The sequence below is a fragment of the Phalacrocorax aristotelis genome, chromosome 20 (genome assembly GCF_949628215.1).
Source record: "Phalacrocorax aristotelis chromosome 20, bGulAri2.1, whole genome shotgun sequence".
In the NCBI taxonomy this organism is placed as follows: Eukaryota; Metazoa; Chordata; class Aves; order Suliformes; family Phalacrocoracidae; genus Phalacrocorax; species Phalacrocorax aristotelis.
Window position 1 is genome coordinate 8,506,785 of NC_134295.1, and position 27,147 is coordinate 8,533,931.

Sequence of the window (27,147 nt, forward strand, 5' to 3'; positions counted from 1 at the left end):
CAATCTATTTCACAGTGACCATATGATACTGAGTGGAAAGCAGAAGCAACTACAGAAAATTACAGCTTGTGCAAAACCACTATAAAAGTTCAGAAAGCTGCATAGAGAAGTACATTTTGATTGCTGTAGGTCTCAAAGCTTTTAAGCATGCGGATGCCTGTGTAGCTGGTGAGTGAATATTCCCTTAGAAATTTCTAAGTTTCATTGTATTTCCAGCAGTGTGCTTCATTCTTTTTCTGTATCTCGTTGCCCAACTTGATATTTTCAGCTGATGCCTCTGTAAAACAGAATTTATGAAGTATATGCAAAGAGCCTGTCCTGACAGTCCTATTCACATTTGTGAGGTGATGAGTTGGAGCCAAGTGCCGTGAAGACTCTATGATTTGATAATTAACACAACCCATGGATTTGCTAAATTATAACTCTTACTGTATTTTACTACTCTCTCCTAGCCATACATCCTTTGAATTAGGGTAACCGGATAGATCTTTAAGTTATAAGGAGTAGGTTGTGCTGAAATAAAGCATTAATGAAAATGAGAATTTAACGATCTAGAGAGAAACCTGACAGTACAGCTAAAACCACAGGGGAGCAACAACAGTAACCCTGAGTCTCTCACCTGTAATTAAAGTGCTGATAAGCCCAGGTATCGCTGCTCATTAATATTCAACTGTAAAAATAGAGTATGAAGAGTCAAACACGGAATAACAATTCTGGGTCCGTCCTGTCTCCATACACGCTTGCTTCTCACTTCCCACGTGGGACAGCAGCACCTCAGACTTCAGCCAAGCCAGCACTATGTTGCAAGCTGTCACAGAGAAGCCAAAGCAGCCGTGCTTTGTGCAAGTTTAAGGGAGGGGAGTCTTCTGCTCTTGCTAATTTATTTTGTTCTAAGAAGTTGGTAGCTAAGGATAAGTCTTTTGTCATACCGTGCATCACTGACAGACACTCCAGAGATTGATGATATTAAAAAAACCCAAACTGCTTGTTGCCCAAGGCATGTGCTGGTTTGTTGCCAGTTTATGTTTCGCACATAATGGCTCTGTTATCTCCAGCACCCTAAAAACAAAGCAGTGAAACTCTCTGCAGATACCATTGGGACCCTCATAACTCTCCAGGAACGGGGAACCTTTTTGAGACCCACCACCGGCAATACTCTTTGACCTGTCAACGACCACATTCCACCACCCCACGAGTGGTGCCCAGCCTTGGGGATGGGCGGAGGGTAGTTTCTACCACGTAACATCAGATTATATTGGCTGTTTGAGACTGCAGTAACCTTTGTAAGAAGAGCAAGCTTCCAGGAGTCACACCTGTGTCTCTGTCTAACTGCGGATGCAAAAGCCAAGCTTCAGACGCCAGTCCCTCAGGAGAGCACTGGCAGCACTTTGTCCCGATGTCACGGCACTGCCGGCCTGCTCTGGTTCCACACAGCAACAGCTCCCAGCCTGGGCAGGCTTGGACGCATTTGCTTCACTGAATGAACCTCCTCCCTCGCCTGGCTGCGTGGCCCCAGCTAAAAGGAACAGAGAGCATGGTCTGAGCAGGGCTGTGCTTGCCATGAAAGGGAAGTTCTCATAAACAGGGGAGCAACCGTTCACAAAGTATGTCAGCCAACCACACGGCTCAACACATCAAGAAAACTCACACAAATGTTACAGCCCTTTCCTGGAAAATGTGCTTAGTCTTGAAAGAGAAACACAACTTGACTCCAGCCCTGAGCCAAGACTCACACGCTCGGTAGGTGTCTGCCTCTGTCCACATCTTCAAACACCACCCATCTTCTGGCATTTACGAATCCAGCTATCACCTGACCTTTCTCTTTACAACGTTGGCAGAGGAGATGATTAGTTAATGGTAGTGGTAGGTCCAACTGTCTCAAAGAGAGAATCACGCCGTTACTTGAACCCTAAGCCTATGTACTTTTTCTATGCAACAATCAAGTATTAATTCAAGAAACTAGCACGAGTAGCTGCCTGGGGCAATGAGCAATGACAGTCCTATTACCATGCTTAATGCAAAAAAGATTAGGAGAAAGGAATTTGAAGAATATGACTCTGCATATTCATCCATTTCTGACTGCTGAATGAATGGTTCTCTACCTTTAAAACTTCCCTGATTTTGGCAAAACATACAGGCAGCATGCAAAATACTTGTGAAAGAGGAAGCCCAATCAGACTGAACAGAGAGAGAGAACAAAATGGGGCAGAGTCAAGAGCCTTTCTCTGGCGTGGTACAATACACCTGGAAGCAGCCTATGTGGCAGCGTCCCTTGTGTGCGTCCCCTCAGGCTGTGACCCAGAGCAGCACCAAGCACACCCTTCCAGCAAGCAACAGCGAGCGCCCTGCAGTGAGGGCAGGGAGATGCCCTACACTGCCACAGGCTCCTACCTGCACACGTTGAAATTAAGCCCACTGCTTAAACCTGGAGAGCACTCCACTGAGGAGTGCTAGGGATATTTAGCAAAAACTCTGTCATCTTGTGTTGGTATAAACAACCTCCTGGTTGTTTTATTTTTGACAGTAAAACCATTAGAGATGATGCTAAAGACAGCATTTGGTGTTCAAGGATTCTGAAATTTAGTATTTCTCCTATTGCCTCTTTTATGGGAACTATTAACTGTAATTTAAGCCCAAAATGTTAAAAGCAGTATACAGATTTAGGGATTCTTTCATACCAATTAGAAATAATTTCTAGCTGCGCTTCAATGAATAGGCTTTTACCTTTTGTTACAGTGGAAAATCACTTATCCACTGTAGCATAGGACATCTGCATAGATTTGTTTCTTATTATCATTAATGATATTGGCAAATACAGAGTTAACACATTTCTGCTAAATATATCTGCAGTTGTTGGAATACCAGCTTCTAAGAAAATTACTAGTTTAAGTATTCCGTTAAACCAAAGTTACAATTTAATTAACAAACTAGTAGAATATTCAAAGATGATGTCACCTCATCATTCACACTGCACTTGGAGGCATAAAGTCACTGACATGAGTCACAAGCAACCTAGAAATACCATCACTGCAATCTCAACCATGCTGGAAAACGCTAACATGAACGGCCAATCTGTGCTTTTAAGAGAGTTTTGTTTCTACTGTTTTTAAGTTCTATTTTCACTCTCTTCCTGATGGTGTAACTGATTGTGCATATATAGAAAATATAACTCAGCACTGATAAAAAAGGCTTAATCATTTAGTTTAAAAATTTTAACTGCTTATAGAGGAATAACGGAGAACAATGTCAAATATTCACTATCACAGTATTTCATTGGTGGTCTTTGCCAAACACTGAGGTTAACCTAAAATGGAGAGTTAAACGATTTCCCCCCCACCCCGCCATGATTTCTCTACACTGTCTCCATGAATTGTCTAGTCAAGTCAGTTTGCGTGGGCTGTGACCTTTTAGTTCTCTGCAGGCCACAAGATCATAACCTTATGAAAATTGTTTCTCTTTTTTCTGCCACTGTGAATCATATTCTTAGGTTAGTGGAGAAGAAATTTTAAAGAGAGTTATCACCATTTTTGGAAAACGCAATCCAATTATCAGATCAGAACAGAAAAGGCAATTTGCCTATCATTAGCTTGTATGTATATATATACTGTGAAGATCTTTTTCTGCTCAAAATGGCAAACTGAAAAGAAAAGCTAAATGTTGGCTTGCTTTTACCAGCTAATTCTGTACATCATCTCACATGGCAAGCAGCCGGTGACGAAAGATAGTAGTAGCTTTGGATGTCAGCATCTAGAAAACATCTACTAACACAGAAGACTAAATTGTTGAGAAAAATCATAGAATCATAGAATGGCTTAGTTTGGAAGAGACCTTGAAAGACCATCTGGTCCAACCCTTCGTGGGAAAGAAAGGCTAGATGACATTATCTAGCACTCTATCCAATTGCACCTGGAAAACCTTCAGTGATGGGGACCCGACCACAACCCTGGGGAGGTTGTTCCAGTGATATTAATTGTTCCCACTGCAAAAAAAATCTTTCTTATATCAAGATGAAACCTCTCCCAGTGTAACTTGTACCTATTGCCCCTTGTCCTCCGTGTGGCTCCTTGTGAAGAGAGAGCCTCCATCCTCTTTGTAGCTGCTGTTTAAGTACTGGAATACTGTGAGGAGGTCCTCCTAAGCCTTCTCTTCTATAGGTTGAAAAGGCCTAACTCCAATCGTTCCTCAGAGGGCATGTTCTCCAGCCCTTTGATCATCTTTGTGAACTCTCCATGGACCCTCTCCAGTCTGTCTGTGCCTTTTTTGAATTGTGGGCACCAAAACTGGACACCGTATTCCAGGTACAGCCTGACAAGTGCTGAGTAGAGTGGGATGGTCACATCTCTGTGCTAGTAACGCCCCTGAGGATGCAGCCCAGGATCTGACTTGCCTCCACTGCCGCAGCGGCACACTGCTGGCTACTGTTAGGTTGACCACCAGGACACCCAGGTCCCTTTCAGCACGGCGGCTCCCCAGCCACACAGACCTTCACCTGCACTTGGCTCTTTGGTTATTCCATCCCAGGTGCAGGACCTTGCACTTGTCTTTGTTGAACATCACACCGTTCCTGCCAGCCCGCTCCTCCAGCCTGTCCGGGCCTCTCTGTCAGGTGGCTTGCTCTCCCTTCGGACACATCCACCTCACCTCCCAGTTTAATATCACCATTTACTACAGCAAAATGAACAACGATCCAGAGCAAGAGTGTCATGGTGTTCTTACATTGCTCTCTCCACACAGAACAAGTTCAGGGCTTAGAGGAGAGGTTGAGCTAAAATTAAACAGCACACCTGGAATCCAGTTGCCTGCACTATGGCATTCCCAGGACTTTCCATGGCCCTGGCAATTGTCTCGGCTGCCCGTCCCTCCCCACAGCCCAGCCGCCAGCGGCATTGCAGACTCCCACTGGTTCACGCAGTGTAACAGCTAATGAAAAGTCTAATGGCATGGCTGTGCTGCAGGATGACTCTCACCCATCAGTGACGAGATGCAGGTCCTCTTCTGTACAGCTGTACCTGCTTCAATTTTCCTGCTGCCTTTGGTGTTAACAGACAATTTGGAAAATTATTGCTGGGCAACCATCTGCCATCTCCCACCATCAGAGCTTTGAAGAGAACTACATAGCCTACGTGAGGCTTCATCAGATGATGTCCTGGGCGATGCCAGGAGAGCCTCACCTGCTTGTCTCAGCTCAATAAACTTCCAAACTAGGTTCTAAAGGTTGCAAAATACAAGAAGTGTAGGCAGATTCACAACCTCCATAGACAAAAGTTAGCTCATGTCCTCTGTTCCCTGTCTTATCACAGTACTGTTCTGGAAGGGCAACCAAAAGGCAAAACTGTATTTCAAAAAAACCCCATAGGAAACTGTGATGCATCACGACTATGGAGAGATTAGGAGGAACAGGTAGACCAAAGTTCTGCAATGACCAAAACCACGTATTTTTGGATCCTAGTGTCTTTCCTCCTCCTTCTCTATCTTCTTTCTAAATACCAGTAGCAATCTGAAAAAAACCAATCACAAAAGCTACTCATAATTTATGTTCTCAATTTGTCTGGCATTTTAAGCAATAAAATGATGTTTAACATACAACAACTCTCTAGCAAAAAACACCTGAAACTCTCCATTAAATGTTAATGCAGCTCCATTAAGAGGAGTCGCCCCCAAACCTTTGGCTATATTCTGAAGGAAAAACTGTTATTCTCAAGCACTGTTTTTAACTTTAGTAGCTTTTTCTGTACTAGCTCCGTCTTTTTTTTTTTCAGCTCCACTTCAATGACCATATGTAATCACAGAAATTTATTTTACATTCAGCCTTTATATTGTTCCCTGGCCCCTTTGGGTTCTTCCTGTACCTCCCCACTCGCTCTTCCAGAATATATTATAAAAGCAATTTTGGCCAACTGTTCCCACAAGAGTGGGCCCTTGTCAATGCATTGTGTTGCTCTAGGTGAATGAAGGCAGGGGACTTGCGTGTTTCCCTCATGCCTGATGCACAATGCCACCTCAGAGAAATTTCTTTCAAGTGTTTTTTTTTTGACTACAGTAACACAACTGCTATTTTTGTTGGGGTTTTTGCATTACAAAGTTAGAAAGATTTCCTTTGGAAGATTAAAAAACAAAGTCTGAAGAAGCTTAATTGGTTAGAACTGGCTCTCAGATGATCTGGTAAGGGCTCTTCTAACTCAAATCTTATTTGCTGTGGCATCATCAGTTGATACGCAGAGCGCAGTTTCAGCTCATCCCCTCATACACACTGTACATGCACAGTTTGCACAGTTGCAGCAGGAATTATAATCCACAGACCTACAGATAACACAATGCTTGTGCAAAACTTCAAGTCAATTAGGCTCATCCATACTGCTTAAATGCATAAAGAAGATACCAACTGAATTTAGTTTGCTCTCTATTGCACACAGATTAACAGGCTGCTGACCGCTTCAGTACTAGTACAGCTATTTTGTAAATGCTTTAATACTGCAGCATCCCACATTTAAGTGCAGGTACCGTGATTTTGCAGTAGAAATCAAGAAACCAGCCTAAACCAAGCATGTGCTATCACTGGAAAAAACCTGGGTTGTAAGATACAATGCAGAAATGTTGGAAACATGCAGCTTGTAGTTACACCTACGACAATAACTTACAACAGATACTGCAGAACACACAGAAATCAGTGATAATAATTGAGAGATTGTCCTTACATGGGAAATTGTTACACGGATCTTTCTTTGTCCCCCAAACTATTTTCAGCTGAAAATGCACTTAAGAAACACAGGATGTAGGATTAGAGTGTGTTACAATATGATGATTGGATATAGTATCCTCACAGTTTTGTTTCTCATTTTCATTTTGAACTATTTTGTGCTTGTTTTCATTCTGGCTTTACTTTCTCCAGTCCTGCATGCCAAGTGATGACAAATCTCACGACTGCTGGGCCAAACGGATAATGCGGCTGCACAGGAGTCATGAGAGTGCTTTCAAACGTATCCTGTGCTGCCATACCTCCGCGCTATCTCACCCCTGACAGCAGCAGAGGGGAGCCTGCAGCACAGAACTCAGTGAGACGCTGCCTCTGGCATGTTCAACAGGAGTCGGTAATGTCACGTAACGATTATTCTAGGCAAGCCTGGCTCTCTTCTCCAATGTTACAAATAAACCGTGAAACTGCATGATGAGTTTTGCGTCACTTTCATAAAACTGTCTTTGAGAGGACCACTGAAACTGAGAGGTGCTATAGTCAAGGTCTTACACGAGGCCCTGAAACGCCAGGGGATGATGGTTCGGTTAACGTACAACAGAAGTCAGCAGGGAGCGCCCGACGAGGACCAGAACTGCAGTACTCAAAATGCTACGCTAGTACTTCAAACGTCGTCTCAGACTTCCTGTCTCCTTCACTTCCCCTCCTTCGGCATTTGGCAGCCAGAGAGAAGAAAGGTTAGCAAATCGGCCTTTGGGTGCCAGCAGAAGAATTCTGGGCCAGAGACATAAATGCTTGTTCTGGGACAACTCCTCAGAGTTCCATGTTTCTTTTGATAACGACAAGGGAATTTTTTCTTATTGATTGCTTTTTGCAATGGCGCTTACCAAATAGAACCTCAAATGATTCTTCCAACTAATCTGATAGAAAACTAACCTTGTTATATTTATTGACAGAACATTGAAATAAATATTATAGGTCTAGGGGGAATGTTTCAGTTAATCGATTATTTTTTTTTCTTGTAAGGAAATAACAAACACACTGTATTCCCCTTGGCATATTATGCTGGGAATAACCTGAAAAAACCCTTACCTTGTTCAAAAGGCATCTCAAAAAACAACTTCTTCCAGTCCCCAAAGAGCAGCCACCCTTATGAATAAACCTGATCTTGAGCAAACAAGCAATTTGAAATTTTAGTTGTTTGCAGAATTCTCCTTCTGTGCTTGTTCAGGAAGTTAAAAGAAACCAGTTCACGGTTTTATCTGCAGCAGTGAGAAGATGGGAAGTTTGGGGGAATGCAATCTGTTTCACAGGGAATGGGCACGGCTTAGAATCAGCTACTGGTAGTTTAATACATTTCACAGAATCTTCCAGTATCCTTCAGTCCTTGCTCCTAGTAGACTGCGTCTTCCAAGGCTTGTAGTCAAAACACTAGCCCAGCCAGCATCCTTACTGCTCATAACTCTGCTCCGGAACCTTACGGTAGGGTTTAGCAGAGAGTGGGATGAACAAGGAATAAGCTAAAAGAGTTTTGGGGCCAAGGAGGTGAAGGGCACAATGGAAGAGTGCTGAGGGCCCTTGAATGTAGAAGAAATTATCTGAAAAATTATGCATAGGTCTGAAGAAAAATATATGCAGCTGAGCAGAGTTTTACTCAGTTTTCCTAAATATGATACTGGGTATGTAAAAGCTTTTCGCAAATAAGGCAACACTCAGGTGCTAAAATGAGATTGCCTCTCTTCAACAGAATGAATTGAAGAGCCACCACATACAAATAGCCTCTTTTGCAAGATTTATAGGCAACACACCATTATTCAGTCAAATAACCTCCTAGGGCAGGTTCTCTGACTTCCTAAAGACAATAATTTGAAATAATATGAGATGATAAATGCAAATGTATTACAGTGCAATGTCACAAAGCTCCCCAAAACACTGTCACTTCCATTACCCAAACAGCCTGACGTCACCTATTTCACTATGAGGACCTAAAAAGACACTAATTTTTTTAGAGGTTTTAAAACCTGAAACTAGACCTCAGAACAGAAACAAACAGAAAAAAAAAAACCCACAGCCCAAACAACCAAAGGATACTACAGTTACAGTCTGTACCACATATGAAAGCACACTGCAGACATGCTACAAGCCACATCTCAATTTTATTTACCTTGAGGGTCCCTCACCGAGTCAAAACCATTGCTGGAATTGTGAGGAAGCTTTCTGTGATTAGAAGACCAATGCCTAGTTTGACTAGAGATAGAATATGATTATACTCCTCCCACAGGACCAAGCATGAACCTCATCTGTGTATGGCTTCTAGCTAAAGAGCATTGCTACTGAAAGTAACGTTATTCCTTGCCAGGAGTTATATCCAGTGTCTTTTCTGTGGACATCATGTATAGAGACTTTGTAGGCTACTGAAAAAAGAGACACGTGGAGCCTTCTGGATAGTATCTGTTCGTGAAGAACTACAGGATTCTTTTCAGCTGTGTTCACTGTTAGAGCTTTGCTTATTGACGACACAGAGTCAGAATTCCTGCCACAAAGAATTGTTTTGTACAAGTTTTGCAGCAATAACGACTTCTTCCCAGCAGACTGTGTTTTGACTACCTTTGGAGAGTATTTATGAATTCACACTGTCTATGAACATGTTATACGTAGATTAAGCCACTGCTTTTGATGCCATTTTCCCTACTGTCAGTGTGCAACTATTCCAAAGAATAAAGACTTATTAAGAAAGGAAAACAAAAAGTACCTCTTATTGGCAAAGCTGGTTGTCATTTGGTGTTCATGATTCCTGGTTATCCACTAACTGCCCCTCACTGGAGATGCATATGGTTTTCCCAAATATTGGTGAAGGCTCTTTTATTGGTCCCAGTGAAAATGTTTTGGAAACAAACAGGAGCATAGTTTCCTGTGCCTGTTTGCTCAGTGTGCGTGTACACACACGGACAGGGGAGCCCTGTACTTCTCAAACACTCCCATTTAAGACAGCACAGCCTCTTTGCACTGTGTTATTTGTACTTCAGAATGTGGAGGGTTAGTATAGGAAGAAATGGAGAACAGTACGGTCACTGTTTCTAAAACCTTTTTCTCATCCTTAAGTAAAGGATTGCAGTCCTTCTCACCAACAGTGTGCAAACTCGCTTCATGTATTGACTTGAGCATTTACTATCAGTAAATAACAGTAATATCAGTGCATAACAGTATAAAGTATCCTTTGTAAAAACAGAAATCCTTCAAGATCTCTGTATGACCTTTTAACATCTATATTGACTGGAAAATACAGAATAGAACAGTTCCAGCTGGAAAGGACCTACAACAATCATCTAGTCCATCTGGTACCTGGTCTGATAACGCACTTAAAGGGAAGTGGTGTAACCAACGTAGGCTGTGGGCCTTGCACACTGCCACCTCGTGGAAATCCAGACCCACGTTCTAGAACTACATGAGCCCCAAACACTAAACATCCTCTTAACCTGGCATCACCTCCTAGAAACATCAATGAGCCAAAGTAAGTATGTAAGCTATACAAACCCTAGTGTTGCTTTCTACTGTAAAGGAACTGCTCTTGTTGCATGACATAGAGGCTGCCTCAAAAGCCCAGCTCACTGATTCCAGGCTTTTCCATACACAGACAGCATCTGTTACATTGAGGGTCTATAAATTCGTACAGCACCATTCATGACAGAGTCATTAAGAGGGCTGTATACTGAAAGGTAGATCATCATTTAAATTGCATTTTAGATAAAGCTAAATTGAAGCGAGGCAGACTTTGAGGCAGAGTTCAGACTTTTCTGAACTCCCGGATGGGTAGAAGTGGGAACAGGAACCACTGGAGCTCGCTACAGTAACATTTACACCAGACCAAACCTGCATTAACTACAGTAAATTTAAAATCTTTACACTGGAATAAGGACAAGACACTTCCTTGTAAGGCTTGTAAGGAAAAAAAAAAGAAAAGAGCAGGAATACCTTTAGGAAATTGAAAACCAAGCATTGCTACAACTCCCTGCACATGCTGACGTCCTTCCGAGGTACCGCTAACACCCTTTTGCTTCCCGGCAGGTTCATCAGGGAAAGCACTGTCCCTGCGGCAGCGGGTTGGGTTAGTCTGGCCGAACCCATTCTCGCCATCACTTTGGAGCAATGCCCTTCCTAGATGGAGTATAGTGGCACCTTCAGCATTTACGTTGCCCCTGTTAACTGGGGACAGAGGAATTCAGCGTGTTTTACCTGCACGATGCTGTGCTTCGTATCACACCGAGTCAGATAAATCAGGATGTGGATTTCACTCTGCTTAGCTCCTTAGACCATACTCTACACCACTGTACCATGTGTACTGATCAATGCAGTCCCTTTGTACATACGTAAATAACGGCTGTTGATGATGACATCTTAGTGATATTTTGAAGAGGAGCTCTTAAAATCTGTGAAAATATGAAATACTAAAAAGACTAAAACTAATGAAGTAGCCTGGAGAGCTATTCAAAAGGGGTCTGTCATAATACCAGTGCCAGTAGCCATAACAGCAAAATCAGGAAATATATAAGAGTGAATACACAAAGCCAAACTAACGCTGCATTCAACCCACGATTATGCGTCTAACAGAGGCTAACAGCACACACACACAAGAAAGATCGCGATAACCACAAAGTACCCCCTAGATACTTCCTGACCTCCAGCAACCTGGTGGAATTCCTTTCCTTCAGGAATTGGTCCATTCATTTCTGAGAACACGTGGAGTTTGAATTGAGGTAAAAGAGAACAGAGGGATAGGTTGCACTTGGCATAATTGCACAGACTCCACTGGAGACACACACGTCTGCAGCAGTAAACTGCATCCGTGCGTTCAACGCATTGAACTTGCACTTGGTCTGCTTAGGAAAGACCAACGTCTGGACAACAATATCAATTTAGGCATGTATTTAACCAAGTCTTTCCGTAGTGTCTTGCTCTTCTATATCGCAAAGGTCATTCACAAGAGTTGTTCAAATGATAAAAAAGACAGCTATTGACACTTCTTTATATTTTGAAATTGTAGCATTGAGGACAAGTCAAATATTTTTTGCAACACTTTTTCTAACAGTAGTTTTGGGGTTATGTGAATTTCTGCTTGCAGATGGACTTAATCACACTGCTGCACATTTTGCTTTCTAGAACCTCGGGTAATTGGCAGCACAAGGCAACCCTTCACAACGTTATACCTTACACTGGGCCACCATACTGTGAGACCACAGAGTTGATAACTCACCTACCAGGAGCTGACAGAGTACACTGAAAATTGGAGGGGGCCAGGGGGAAGAAAGAAAGAGGGGAGGGAGACAGAGAAATACATTTTTAAAGATAACCTGGAGGCAAATATAATATTTATACTTATTTATCCTCACAGCACAATCATAAGCCCCAAAACATGTCTAATGAGGTGGAATTGCAAAATGGCCATAAGTCCTACTTATCTGACTTCTCAGTGGTCTCTTAGCAGTCACATGGATCTGTGTTTTTCAACTATGTGACTGCTGCAGGCAAAAGTCCTATAAGTAAGAGTGAGAGTCACAGCAAGTCCTTAACTCCCAGTGGCATTCAACCACAAAAATGCCAGCCTAGGGAAAAATGAGAAGACTGACAAAAAAGTTGCAGGGGCAATTAAGCACTGCAGACAGCTGTACTTAGTGCTTGGTTCACATTTGCAGGGCATCCTCTGCTCAAACGAACTTTCGTTCACAGCTTTCCTCAACTCTTTGAATGGCCTCAACTCTTCAAGCCTTCATATAGAATCAGAACTAGGAAAGATATCAAAACATGTCAGAGAATTCTTCAATGTCATCACAGAGGAACGAGCCCCAGCCTGGTCTTCCACCTATCATTTAGCATATTTCAGCTTTATTTCAAGCCCTTTTAGAAAGTGTCTGATACTTCGTAAGAACTCTGGATTTTTCTACTGATGTAATCTAATCTGTACATTAAACCAGCTGCTGAGTTAGAACTGTTAGAGGTTCTAAGGTGACCAGGTTAATAATCATGGTTTCCAAAAGATCGTCCCAGATTCCTAATGTACTGAAAACATCTCCTTTTGACTGATGTCCTGATTCATATAGTTACAAAATCATGGAATGGTTTGGGTGGGAAGGGACCTTTAGAGATCATCTAGTCCAACCCCCTGCAGTGAGCAGGGACATCTGCAACTAGATCACGTTGCTCAGAGCCCCGTCCAGCCTGGCCTGGAATGCTTCCAAGGATGAGGCATCTACCACCTCTCTGGACAACCTGTTCCAGTGTTTCACCACCCTCATTGTAAGAAATTTCTTCCTTATATCTAGTCTAAATCTACCTTGTTCTAGTTTAAACCCATTACCCCTTCTGCTATCATAACAAACCCTGCTAAAAAGTTTGTTCCCACCTTTCTTATAGGCCCCTGTAAAGTACTGAAAGGCCACAACGAGGTCTCCCGGGAGCCTCCTCTTCTCCAGGCTGAACAACCCCACTCTCTGCACTTCTTCATAGGAGAGGTGCTCTACCCCTCTGATCATTTATGAGGGTACGAGCTGAGCCAGCTAAACACCACCTATTTACTCGGACACCAAAATTTTGCTGTGGTTCTGAGAAGCTGTGGCTTCCAATGAGCGCAGAGAAAATTGCAGTTGCTTCAGAGCATGTGGAGGTAGTGATAGACATGTCCAACTACCTCAACACAGGCACTGGAACGGGGGAAGTCTGGCTCAAAGATCAGTTCTGTAGATTAAATTAGGTCTGTAGTGATGATTTGTTCCCTCTCCAAACATCTAAGAAATTATAAAAATTCTCACCTATTGTTAAATACGTTTTCAAACATGTTTTAGCTTGGCAATTCAGATACTCCATGCACAGGTGCCACCCAGCTGATCAGGTGATGGGTACATATGTACATTCCCAAAACAAACGTTCAAAGAAAAAAGGGGGAGGAACTTTCAGGATGCTGTAATATGGCCATAGTAATAAATCACTTATAGTCCCCAAAAAACTGCACTTTGCAGGCTGAAATTAGAAGCATAAAGAAAAAATTTAAACCCACAGCTAGAGAAGTTACTGACAGTTTTAGTTGTTACTGTCTGAGTATCTTCAGAAGTGACTATCAAGTCTGATCCTGCCATGACATCTGAGAAGTGCCAAGGGGCAGCAGTTCTGACAAACCGTCAGAGCCGTGAACACCCTCAGTCCCAGCCGAAGCACCAGAGGCGCTAAGCACCAGCGCACGCAGAAGCAGCACCCCTCTCAGCCTCTGCACCAAAGGGTTTGTGACTCATTCCCCTCGCTGCATTGCAATCTTTGTTGCAGCTTCAGATACATTAAAAAATATAAATTAATACCTAAGAAGACAGTGTGAAGCTGCTTTTTAAACTATTATGAATGACTCATTCACATTTACTTGGAATAGACAGCCTGAGACGATAGAAATAGATCCCCAAGAGGTATCATGTCATAATGCTGTGCACTGAAAAGATGCATTCTAATCGCCATTCATACTTGATGTCACAATTAGATTTTGTAATCAGTAAGCTTCTTATCTTTTACACTTTATCTGACATTGCAGATTTCTCTCCATTTCCCATGCAATTTATCAGCCTCTTTTAAAAGCAGGAAGAATAAACTTTATCCTCTCTCTTTGGAAAGCAACAAAGACGTTCCCCGCTTTGACCATTGTTTTAGGTATTTATGTAACTAAACAATAAAGATAACGGAGAACTTACATTATTCTGATACAGAGCTGATTTCGTGTTGGCTTGAATTCCTGCAAGGTACAGGACGACCTGCCATGTAATATAACAGCCTGAAACTGGGTGCTGTTCTATAATGTTTATAACTAAAGAAATACTTAACTGTTTCACGGGATACGACAAATCAGCCTTTTACATTTATTTGTGATCTCCTGTAGAAAACAGAGTACTACAAGCCTGGAGCCAGTAATTTAGCTTAATCTGCTTGGTTCGTTCACTGTGTCTTTCACTTCTAAGACATAATTTCAAATCTAGCCTAGACCAAACTGACAGAAAATCTTTGTGATCTGAGTCACAGGAAAGGTCACAGTTAAAGAATTTCCTAAGCTTTAGTCTGATTTGAACCACAGCAGCCCATATCGTGGAATAAGTAAGAGTCTCAACACCTACAGCCATGAAATCTCCGAGTATCCTTGATCCTCCCGTGCAACATAACATTACTGACCGGGATCCTAAAAATCTTCTAATGAGGAAAAAGTGTGCAGCTCCGCTAGACACAAGCCTGCTTGTTCTCAGATGCCTTTTCTGCTGGCCCCGTGGCAACTGCGTGGTTCGGTGGGGTTAGAAGCTGCTCGCCCGCTGTGTCCCACTCACTCTGGAGGCCCTCGCGTACTTAACTCGTGACATTACCACCTGTGCCTGGGGAGCTGGCCTTTTCAAGCCAGAACGGCTGGCAGCTGCGACAAGGGTTACATCTACTCAGTGCAAAGTCTGTGACAGTCACTTGACCCTCCTTTAGCAGTAACCGTCTGCGGACAGGAGGGGAAAATGAAGGCTCTCTGCTTTATGGATTCCTCACCCTGCATACGCTGAGCCATTTATCTTCGCCTGTGTGCCCCACATACAGTCATATTTATGTACCTGTGGGGGCTGTAAGGAGCTTATTTATTATTTGTTTTCATTTAACGATCTCTGTCATTCTCCCCTAGGAATACCCGTACATGCTATGCAAATCGTATTAAGCCCCTGGCAATAGTGAGAATGCCTTGAGCAGTAATATCTGGTACATTAGCTCTTTGAATATAGGCAACTTGGTTACTGAACCACGTCCTCCCCTGCACTTCCCCCCCCAGCCACCTTCATTTGCTGATAGTGTCATTCCCCTCCCTGACTTACAGTCTTTCCTAGGAACTAGTCAGGGCTTGCTCCAGGCTCCCCTTCCCCTTAACTGTAGTGCTGAGGCCCGTGGCTTCCAAACGGTGGGCTGTGCACCCCCTCATCTCTACAGAAAGCAGGCTGTTTTGGACGCTGAGAGCTCACAATGTCACACCAGGAGAAGAAAAGCAAATCAAACACTTTCCTAGCAACTATCTTTAATTTAGGCAATGACTTTGACTGGATTATATGGGCATTGTATGATGAAATATCTGAGGCAAGATGGTAAAAGAAGAGGTCAACAAATCACAATTAACCCAGAATCACAGAATCCCAGGCTGGAAGGGACCTCAGGGATCATCTAGTCCAACTTTCTGGGAAGAGCAGAGCCTAAACAAGATGGCCCAGCACCCTGTCCAGCCGACTCTTAAAGGTGTCCAACGTGGCCGAGGCAACCCCTTCCCTGGGGAGATTATTCCAATGGTGACTGTCCTCACTGTGAAAAATTTCCCTCTGGTGTCCAACCGGAACCTCCCCAAGGGCAACTTGTGTCCATTCCCCCTTGGCCTCTCCATGTGTAGCTGCCCCTTAAGTACTGGTACACGGGGATGAGATCCCCTCTTAGCCTCCTTTTCTCAAGGCTGAACAAACTTAGCTCTCCCAGCCTACCCTTGTATGGCAGCTTCCCAGTCCTTGGATCATCTTGGTGGCCCTTCTCTAGACCCCTTCCAACCTGGCCACCCCTATGATAAAAGAGCATCCCTGATATGGAGAGAAGGTGTGAGAATTGGCAAGAATGCCTTCTCTCTAACCACAGCATTGCACAAACTTGGGGACGGTGGATTGACCCTGAGACTTAGAAATGTGTGTTTCTTCACAATGACTCCTTCTATAACCTTTGCCAATTCGCTTAGCCTTTCTAAATCACATTTTCGTATCCGTGATACAGCAATAAAAACCATGAGTCACCACTGTAAAAACCAGGCAGGTCCGAATTGGAAACGAAAACACGATCATAGTAAGAACAATTGCTTTTGTTAAGGGAAAATTTGATGTTTCTCATAACCCCTTGTCATGAGCTTTATAGTGCCCAGAGCATGACAGCCTTGCTGAAAGTCAGGTCTAACAAGTCAAAAAGCACTTTCAAATGCATTATTTTGAAAATATATACTACATTGCAACTCATACTTCATTATCCCTATCCCTGTCTCCTTTTAGCTCTCTGCGTTGCTGCTTTGCTATTCTAGTCCACATGATCTGCACTTTGATTAATTAATTTATTCTGATTATTTAACTCTTTTTTAATTTTTCCATATTCTTCTTCCTTGATTTTTCCTCCCTTATCTCCCTGTCGGTCTTTTATTTGTATCTCTTTCTATTTCTGCTCTCAAGTAATTGTTTTTCTTTTCATCTCTGCTTCTTCCATTTATTATCTTCATATATGGAAAAATATACACTAATACCTCCAGGGAAAATAATCCACAATGCAGACACCCAGTGAGAGAGAGGGGGGATCCAAAGAAGCTGCAGTGCTGAAAGAGATCTAGCAGAGACAGCAAACTGAAGATTAGATATGGTTTTGCAAGAAGATACGGCTATAGAAAAGGCTAATGAAATCTTGTCAACATATGCAGAGGCATCACCTTGTGTTACAGACCAGAGAGATTTAAATCTGGCGTTATAGGGATTTCTCGTTAGCTCACATGGAATACTGCATTAGGTTGCATGTAATATGTTCCCTTACCAATACACCTGCCTATCCAGGTATTTATATAGACTTTATCACCAATAATCAGTACAGACCAACAACCTGAAGGGAATTCAAAGAGGATCAACAGAAAAAGAACAAGAAGCTGAAAAGACAACTGCAAAAAATGATGGAAAATGTTGTATAGCACTCTCAGCTTGGTCAGGAAAGGGTTAGAGAGCTCGCAAAAAAGTGGTAAACACAGAATGTATCTGATTATCAAGCAGGGAGAAATGCATTTTCACACAATGCACAAAGATAGAATGAAATCGGGATAACCTAGGTTACATTTAATGAAAAACTTGAGGCTCTGGAAGTCTCTCAGGTGAGAGGGTTGTAAGAGCCATTACTTGGGACTTTAATGGATACAGATTGTTTTGATTTTTTTCAGTTCTCCCCAACCATGTTCTGAGATGTTACACTTCAAGAAATGTTTCTATCAAAACCAGTAACTTTTAGTTTAACTTGCACCCAGCTATTAGAACGTCTCTGTAAAATATTCAGGTCAAGAGTTCACGTCCAGATTCACTCTCTCAGAAATCAACGCAGGATAAAACCATGGAAGTTGTCTTCCACTGAACAGCAGTAACGTCGTTCGAGATGCGTGTTCCACCTTGCGGCATAATGAGCTTTATCTGCTCCTTGACCAGGCCGAAAGTCAGTGTTAATAAAAATATACTATAAATAACAGCAATTTAAATGGTCATATGTTGCCTTTTATCAGACAGTTGAATATTCATCAGTGAACCATGATATATTTCACCAAGGTTAACTTTATCCTAAAAATGCTCCCATAGTGCATATAGTAATAAGATCAGAATGGCCATCAGACAGTTTGCTAATATATAACTACAATATTCTTACTTGATAAACTACAATTTCAGAAATGGTTGATTCATATGAGCAAGCTTTAAAAAATACTGGAAGCATTCATTTCATTTGACTAACGCTGATATTATGCATTTATAATTTTTTTTTTTTTTTTTTTTTTAAAAAAGAAGCATTCTTCCTTTTTCATCCAGGAAAGTGTTTTTTTCTGCCACAGCATTGGAAGTGTCACCTCAAATTGTCACTGGAAGGGAGAATGCTCCTGAGCCATATGATACTGTATATAACTGCAAACATCGTCTCCCCCAGGTGACTTCAGGAGCCAGGGTTTCCTCCTCTGTAAGTGGTCAGGTATGGAGCTTTGCCTCTGGAGCTGAACAGAAAGCCACTGTTGAGTATATGCTCTCCTACCCATATGCACCCGTGACTTGATATTAACATGATTCATACCCATGGTGATAAAACTAAACAAAAAAGTCTTAGTCTAAATATAGAAGTAATGCCGGAAAAAGCTCTATGAATCTCCCTCTGCATGTAGTCTAAGAGACTCCTCTCCCCGGGTGAGTACGCAAAACTGACAAGGAATTGGATTCAGTGGTGTTATTAACCCCCTACTATGAAAATGCAATATGAAAACGTTCCTAAGTGCTTTGGAAAAAAACACAATGAGGTAATGGTTAATTTTTTTTAAAAATCTGAAATACAGAAAGTAAAATTTTATAACTGAAAAGTCGATGTTCCAATAGCATTGTTAGTTCATTTGCATTTCTCATCTCTAGTATTGACTACTCAAGCTTTTCTCGTTAAATGAACGGTCTGCTGCCTTTCAGTTCATGTTAAATTTATTTACTAAAGTATACAAGACAGACTGAGTAGTTCGAGAAAGGAGGCATGGTTAGCCAGGCACCCCGCGATACCACTGAATACTTGGCTTTTGCAGAAAAATCCCTGAATAAACAGAAACCCAAACTCAGTTACTGAAAGAAACAATTTCATGTACTGAAAAAAATAATTTCTTCATAATACAGTTCCAGAGGAAGAGCAGCAATAAGTGCAATCGGTTAATTTCCGACACGGAAATTAATCACAAATGCCATCTCTAATTGATTTGGCACGAGTGGTCCAGTGCAGCTGAGCAGCACTGCTCCAGCCCTTGGCATCCGATGGCCCTTCATCCACCTCCTAGCCCTGCACATGAGGACTTAGGGCCAAATTAAAAACTTTGCGGTTCTCGCTTCATTTCAGGAGGGGCTTTACTCACCTCTTTGTGGTATATCCTAGTTGCTTGCTAGGTTAGCGGTTGGACTCCATGATCTTAAGGGTCTTTTCCAACCTAAATGATTTTGATTCTAGCATCTATGACCTGCCGTTAATGTACGTGCGGCCGGCGGTGTTCAGGAAGAGGTAAAGTGTGACTTGACGTAGTTTATCTGCTAGACGTTTTCAAAACAAAGGACTTCTGCTAAGCTTTCCAAAACAGCTCATATCAGGAGCTTTGGGTTTGCTTCTCCTTCACATTTCTTCCACGGTAAGGCCCCCACATGCTGTGACCTGCACAGAACACAAAGCCCTGCCCTTGGGTTCATTTGCAAGTGCGCGACATCGACAGACAGCGTTCGAAGCATCCTTCAGGAACTGGGTCTTTTTTCCCCCTACCCTGCGAGTAAACCAACAGCAGAGCTCGTACAGAGCCAGCAGAAGGAAGGGCTCACTGCAGAGCAGCTGCCTCCGCTCACGTACCCGGGCTCGTCCCAGCGATTTGGCACCACCTCGTACAAACACTATGAGGGGCATCAGCTCCTGTTCAGGAATGGAGGCAAATCATTTCCCCTCTCACTCTTGCTCATACGTTTCTGTCGACATTATTTGTTCTGAATTAATCCACAGCTAATCAACAACTTAACAAAGGAACGACGCATCAAACAGCAGGCTTTGCACTTACTTCCTATCCTTATTCTGTTTCCCTTTACATGTAATAAGTGTATATGCATTCCATATTTGGAGTGAGCTATTAGCCTATGGATTGCACAAAGGAAAAAGAGATAGAAAATCCGGATTTCATTCCTGAGTTTACTACACCAGTGGGCAAAGTGCTGTCTGTCTCAAACAGGCCACCCAAATAACAGGAATAATTAAACTGGCAACTGACAAAGTTGAATTTGCAGAGTGAATGACCCTCCCATCCCTGAATGACCAACACTAGGAAAAAAAAAAAAGTACTGTTGCATGGTGAAAAATCACAGCCATATGGATACAAGAATGTTATTTTTTTAAAATTAAAAACAAAATCAAGAAAGGAGGATCATGTTACTTCTCTTGAATGGTTACAAGATATTTGTTACCAGGGCTGATGCTGGAAGGGCACAGCTGTCCCGATAGGCTTGCCTTTCACTGAACTAGCTTTTAAAAGGTAGGTGGGTTCAAGAATCACTTTTTAAGATCAGGTAAGGAGTATTTCAAAGTTCTTCTCCTGAGCCTGTGACACACCCTTTAAGTCACCTTCCTGGTATTCAGAACCTCTGTTAAGTCTGCCCTGTTGTAATTACCGGGCAGCCACTGCCTCAGGATAAATCTAATAGACTTTTTGGCACTGTCAGATTAAAACTTACCTATCAACTCACTGCAGTGCTTTAGCTCTCCCTAAATCTGTGCTTGGGAGAGAATTTATGACCAGGAATCACATTTTGCAAAATGATTAAAGTTACCAAACATCCATAAAAAGTTGCAGTTGTAGATATCATTTTTTTGAAAGTCTGCTTAATTTATGAGAGGTGGAAGGTCTATTGTCATTTAGAGTCTACAGTGATGCAGCAATTTAGCATTTTGCTGGAGCTGTACACAGCTACTGTCTCATTTCTGATTTTTACATGTTTTTAAATTGCCATGTTTGTAACTGGGGGCGTCTGCATACTGGGAAGGGGGGAGGGGGAAACAGACTCTCCTTATTGTTCCCCACCCTACTGTTAAAATGCGAAGCAGGTCATGTTCAGCGCTTGCTCTAAAGACGAGCGTTCCTCTCTCCTCTCCGTCCCCCCCGAAGTTCTGCAGTACAATAAAATTACACACAGATGCAAACCCCCACTACAGACAGCGGAGGAAGGGAAGGTTTCCATTATCAGCTTGGAGTCAATTGCCCATCATTTTGAAGTAACAGAGGAAGAGCTTCTCTGGATGTTAAATCCACATTGTGATGCCAGGTTCTCTGCGCAGGGGGAACCGCAAGCTTCCCAGGAGGACAACTGCTGTCTCTAAAGAGAGCTACAATATCTCATCAGAAGCTTTATGCGACTCCAATTACATTCCTTTCAGTCATCCTGACAGTCTTCCTCGTGGCTTAAGATTTCTTCCCCTTAGATTAATTCTGCTTCTCTTCTGGATCTCACATCACTTACCTCTCAGTCCCCTTCCACCCAGGTACGTACGCTTTGAAGCCTGTCGGATGGAAGCACTCCAACAGGCTTACCACAGGATCAGAGGATGGCTGAGGTTGGGAGGGACCTCTGGAGGTCATCTGGTCCAACCTCCCTGCTCAAGCAGGGCCACCTAGAGCCGCTTGCCCAGGACAGCTGTTGAACATCCCCAAGAATGGAGACTCCACCACCTCCCTGCGCACTCTGTGCCAGCGCTTGGTCACCCTTGCAGTAAAAAAGCGTTTCCTCATGTTCAAATAGAGCCTCTTGCATTTCACCTTGTGCCCCCTGCCTCTTGTCAATGAACAGAGCCTAGCCCCACCTTCTTCACATACTTCTGAGTCGATAAGATGCCCCCCAGCATCTGCAGCTTAACAAAGACTCTGCAATGTCATCAGGCAAGGAGTAATAGTTGTGCTGTCCATTTGCTCCTACTGATTGATGTGAATAGGCAACCCAGTATCGTATCAGGTAATGGAATGGCGTCTTTCTATATCTAGAGATGTGGTATCAAAAGCTAAGAAGCTCTTAATATTGCTTACAGTTTAAGCTTTTGGTTCTGCATGCAGGTCCGTTCCTTCCCCACTGTGAGGCAAATTCACGCTGACCCTTCAATAAACTTTGACAGAGACCTGAAAAGTTTTGGTGAAACAGAAATCAAAGCTACCAACAATGTGTTAAAGAAAGACAAAAACCACTGAAATTGAGTCAGCGCAAATGCTGGACAGGGAAAATGTGCAAATACCCATTTGGAAAATGTTTATTTACTATCCATTGCTTTAGAATATTTACTCCCAGCCAGTCATAGACAAGAGATGGGACATACGACGTCTTGATCGCCATCTACATCCTTCCAGCTGCTCTCCATGCAGTTTGCAGCTTGTTAACAAGTGAGGTTCTGACAAGCATCAGCACGGCCGTGTGCTCGTTGAAACTGAACCACCGATATTTCCAAGGTAAAACTAGTGCAATGCACAGATCTCCAAGCTGAGAGGTGTGCAGCTGAGCATAGGGATGCCTCACCTATTGGCCTGTCCTCCTATTATCAATAATTCTTTTAGCTTATTTTGTGTTAGTTCATTTTTTCATTTTACCAAGCTAGGCTTGTGTTTATAACTGAAAACTAATTAAAGACATTTTGATTTATCTCTGTTAGAAATCCAGTCTCTCCCCCTTGAGCATTATAATGTTCCAGGTTAATTGAATTCTACATTGTGTTTATGATGTAATTTTAAGAATCCCTAAAAACAAACTCAAAAGGCTCTTTTCATTACTTCTGAATTTCTTCTGCAACAGGCAGTGTTTTTTCTATAGAGAAGGCTAGAGTTCCTGTCGATTGTAATAAAATCCAAATGCTTCTTAATAACTGGAGTGAAGTCAAAAGGAGCCACAACAATGAGGAATTAGAGATTAGCAGCAGTAATCATGGACTAATTGAAACAATAACCTATTAACTGGTGTCTTGGCGGTCCTTGCAGACACAGAAAGCTATATGTAACTGGAGCTGGCACTGCTAAGCATATAGACTTGTCCTTAATGAAATCCTTGTATTGCCAGGAAGAGACCTCTCACTTTCCCTTTCTGTGAGAATATAAAATGCTAATCATTGGCATTTAGTTAAGTTTCACAATTAGGAGCACATTTCATGCTAAAGAACTACAAATTAGCTATTTAAAAATAAAATACAGTTTAGCTCTGCAGCTTTACCATTAACAGTCAGAGACGTAAACTCTTGCTCTGTAAGCAAATTATTTTGTTGTCGGAGTTTGTTTCCACTCTAGGTAGATATCATATCATTAAGATATGGCACGTTTAAGTAATTAAATCAATATTAATAGAGTGACCGTTAACATGTCAGCTCCAGCAAAGCGGCTACAGGGAGCGTGTGGGAAAGGTCACCCCTTTCGAGGATGCCCAACAGTATCACCCCATTCCAGCTCAGAGCCCTGGGCAACTGACTGTAGCAGGGGAGCTGCCGCCAGCGTGGAGCATCCGCCGCAGTGCAGGGAGCATTTCTGTCACCTGACAGAAACCGAGCATCTGCCCTTCCTTCACTCCCAAGAAAGGGGGAGGCAGGCGTCTGATGAACAGACACGGCTAGTGCCCTTAGCCGTGTCAGCAACCCATAGCCAAACAATTCGCTGCAGAACTTCATCTACCTCTGCGAAATACGGTCCCCGGTCGCTAATGCAGCTGACGCTGGAGAAGGCAGACCTGGCAGAATTTAACCCTTCAAAATTAAACAATCCTTGGTAACAAAAAGTGGGGGAAATTGTTAACGTTTACCTCAATAATTCTAGAAAGGGTCCCGGCATTGGCACAAGCCGTCCTGCAGAATCTCTGTGCCAGAGTTGACAGGCTAAGCAGCCTAAAATCTGTAGACCAGAGCAGTATATGATGTAAATGTTGTCCATCATAAAAATCAATGGGTCTTTTGCTAAGTGGTCAATATTTATTTAGCTTTAGCATTGTTTAATTCAATGCATCAATTAAAGATAGTGTAATGTCTGATTTGGTCCCAAGCTGCTGTTTCTGTTTGTCGTTACCTCATCTGTTTGATATCACTCATGTCTTTAAGTCTCTGCTCTTTTGTCCCCTTGCATAACTCAAGGACAGGAGTAATTGACATGAAACTTTTAAAAATTAATTTCACCGCATATGCCACTAACAGAGAGTGCAAGTCCTCAGAATCATTTATAACTTCATGGTGATTGGCCCTGACAAAACAATACCTTAAAAACTCACGAAAGTAAATTATGGTCCAGGCAAATGGCTGAATGCGAGCTGGGCCCAGGGCTTGGAGCCCAGCCAGGCAAAAACAAAGTAATGCGCTTTTGATATTAATAACAGAGATGATATTGATCCGTAAGCCAGTGTCACTTCTATGCTCAGGCAAGGAGATTGCTTCAGGCATTTAGTCCACTGAAAGCCACTTTCCATATAGGCCATTTAATTCTGGGAGTCTTTAATTATATGAAATGGAACCCAGTTAAAGGGCCAGATACCTATTTACTCATCTTAGATATGGGCTGCGATTCAGGAAGCTGTCAAAAAGGTATATAACTCAATTCTTAGTTTTCAAAATGCAGCCGTCTTTTTATATGTTTATTTCATCTGTGTATTTCTTTGGCTCAGAGCCTGCTGGGAATTTGTAGGTACATGGACTCAAATTACAGGATGATATTTTTCAAAAGACCTGAAGCTAATCTTCCTTTTTTTTTTTTAAATTTTACTTTTTTTTTAACACAACAAAAGCAGCAACTCAGAGAAGAACGTCAACATCTCTTACTAAAACACAGGATGCACTAGAAAAGAGACAGTACAGATCTACAGCTTGAAAATACCCTGTCACGTATGCTTTTGCACACACCTGGAAATGCACTTGCTATCCTCAAACAGAAGTGATCAGATCTGCATAAATAAATTACTTGCCTTAAATCTACTAGAACAGGTTGCCCCTTTAAAATTTCGCCCCAGGGAAGGATACTGAGGAGTGCCAGGGACTGCTTGTATTCTTGCTATGTTCTTACCTGCTCAGAGAGGACGCAATTTTCTAGGACTAAGTGAAGGGGAGCAGAGTGCATATAGGGCTACACAAAGGGAAACCAGGGTGACCAATGCTGATGAAGGTCTGCTGCAAAACTATACTTCTATTTGACTTCTACCTATCCGCGTGACCCTAATCAAAGATCCCTCTTGCTAAGGCTGGAGAACCTTATTTCCTGTAGCATGAATTTATTACTGACAGACTGAAGTACCCATTTTAGTACATCAGTATGTGTCTTACACATAAGCTACCTGAGGTGCTCAAGGCTCTGTGCTTGTCTTTAACTGAGCTCATTTGGGAAGTTAACGTTGTTCTCTCTCCTGTCCAAGGGGCACGAGTATGACTTTCCACGGTCATTTTCACCCTTATTTTTCACTCCTCACGTCCCTCATCAAAGAATTCTCCTATAACACGTTCCCTTGCCAGCCTGGCAAGACATCATTCTGACAGCACGTGTGTATCGGTAACTAAACGGGGAAATGTAGGAACTAGGTGCTGCTTGTACAACCTGGAGGCACCTCTCCACATAAAGCAGCAGGACGAAGGAAAAACCAGTAATGCCCCAGAGGAATGCACAGGTACCACCAGCACAGAGGGCACAGAAGCTCACTGTATTTCACTGGTCTTCGAAAAGGGTTGCTGCCTCAGAGGCAATTCTCAAAATGGATGGAAATGCCAGTTTTGCCATGTTCTGCCATAATGAAAGAAACCCCAGAACTTCTAAGAGGCGGGTAAAGGGAGATGGTAATGAAGGAAAAGGGTTTTCCTTGATCACTCTGTCATCTCTGAATAAAAGGCACGGCACCAACATTAGAAGAGCCACGTTAGATCAGTCTACGGCTCTACGTAGATCAATCTTTAGTTTCCAACAGAGATGCACTATATTCACAGAGATGGTTTTCCCAAGGTGAGCCACTTACCCTCCAGGTGTTCTAACCCCTTCGGTTTCCCTGGATGCAACAGACTGACCGCCTTATTTTCATAGCAGGGGACTGCATTCCCATGAACAGATACGTACGTAATAGTAAAAAAATAAAAAATTTCACTTAGTAAAGACAATTTACAACCTTATTTTAACAGACCACAGTGCTTTACAGAAAGCTCTTTAAACCTTTTCTTGCCGCGTCTAACACGTCTACCAGAAACATTACCCTGAGAACCAGTTAAGCCCCATCCAGCAGCAGGTAACACAGAGTAGAGCGTGTCTGCTCAGAGGCTCCATCAACCGCTTACTTCGCTGGGCTTTGCCATTAGCTTTTCTCCTCATCACAAATCAGAAAATTGCCCCATCTTTTATTCCCCTCTCAATTCCCATATTACACCCCACCGCTGAAACTCACCTGTACAAAGCCCAAATCTCTGGACGTTAGTGAGGATTTAATTCAGGAGAAATAAGGAAGTGAAGTGTCTCAGACTAACCCAAACTGCTGCAAACTTCTGCCCATGAGCCAACCTCTGCTGCTCCAGGCGTGCCTTGCCTTTCTGCCACAACCAAATTTTAGCTTTCATCAAAATAACAATCAACATAATTTACATCAGAAGACTGAAGGCTTGTACTCCTATTAACAGATAGTTTGTTCCATCTCTAAACAGACGCTGAGTTCCAAGCTCAAAAGTAGCAACAATTTACATATTGAGATACGATAATGTCAGCAATGCTCACCTAGCATGCTCCATCTGGGGATCCTGAACCAATACAAGGAAGTCAAAAGAGATCATGCGCTCAGTGCCAAAGCGTAGCCAAACTGTCGTGCTGTGTAACACATACAACTGCTGTCTAGCTATGAGGAACAATGTTCATGTGCTTCTTTTATTGATATGAAATAAGGTGAATCCCAAACACAGCTGTAGCATTTCAACAGTCCTGTGTACAAAAATAGGTAATATTGCAAAAAACCCACTCTCCACTGTGCTTGCGTTTCTTGATGCCTATGTTTATGCCCGAGGATGTCAATGAACAGGGCACTTTATCCTCATCATTTTAGAGTCAGATTTTATGTAATCATGCATCACAAAGCAGTTTAAAGGAGTAGGAGAAAAACTAATCTAAAAAGTATGAAGTTCATAGAGGTGCATCG

General features: G+C 42.5%; 2 protein-coding genes across 3 annotated transcripts in view; both read right to left on the reverse strand.

The window, feature by feature from the left end:
• Positions 1 to 4,466, reverse strand: part of FHL3 (four and a half LIM domains 3) — a 177,640-nt gene extending 173,174 nt beyond the window's left edge. For both annotated transcript variants that reach the window (XM_075114567.1, XM_075114566.1), the window contains exon 1: positions 4,461 to 4,466. The gene's annotated coding sequence lies outside the window, so the exon portion shown is untranslated. The remainder of the gene's footprint in view (positions 1 to 4,460) is intronic.
• Positions 1 to 27,147, reverse strand: part of LOC142066937 (uncharacterized) — a 328,175-nt gene that overhangs the window by 98,973 nt on the left and 202,055 nt on the right. The window lies entirely within an intron of this gene.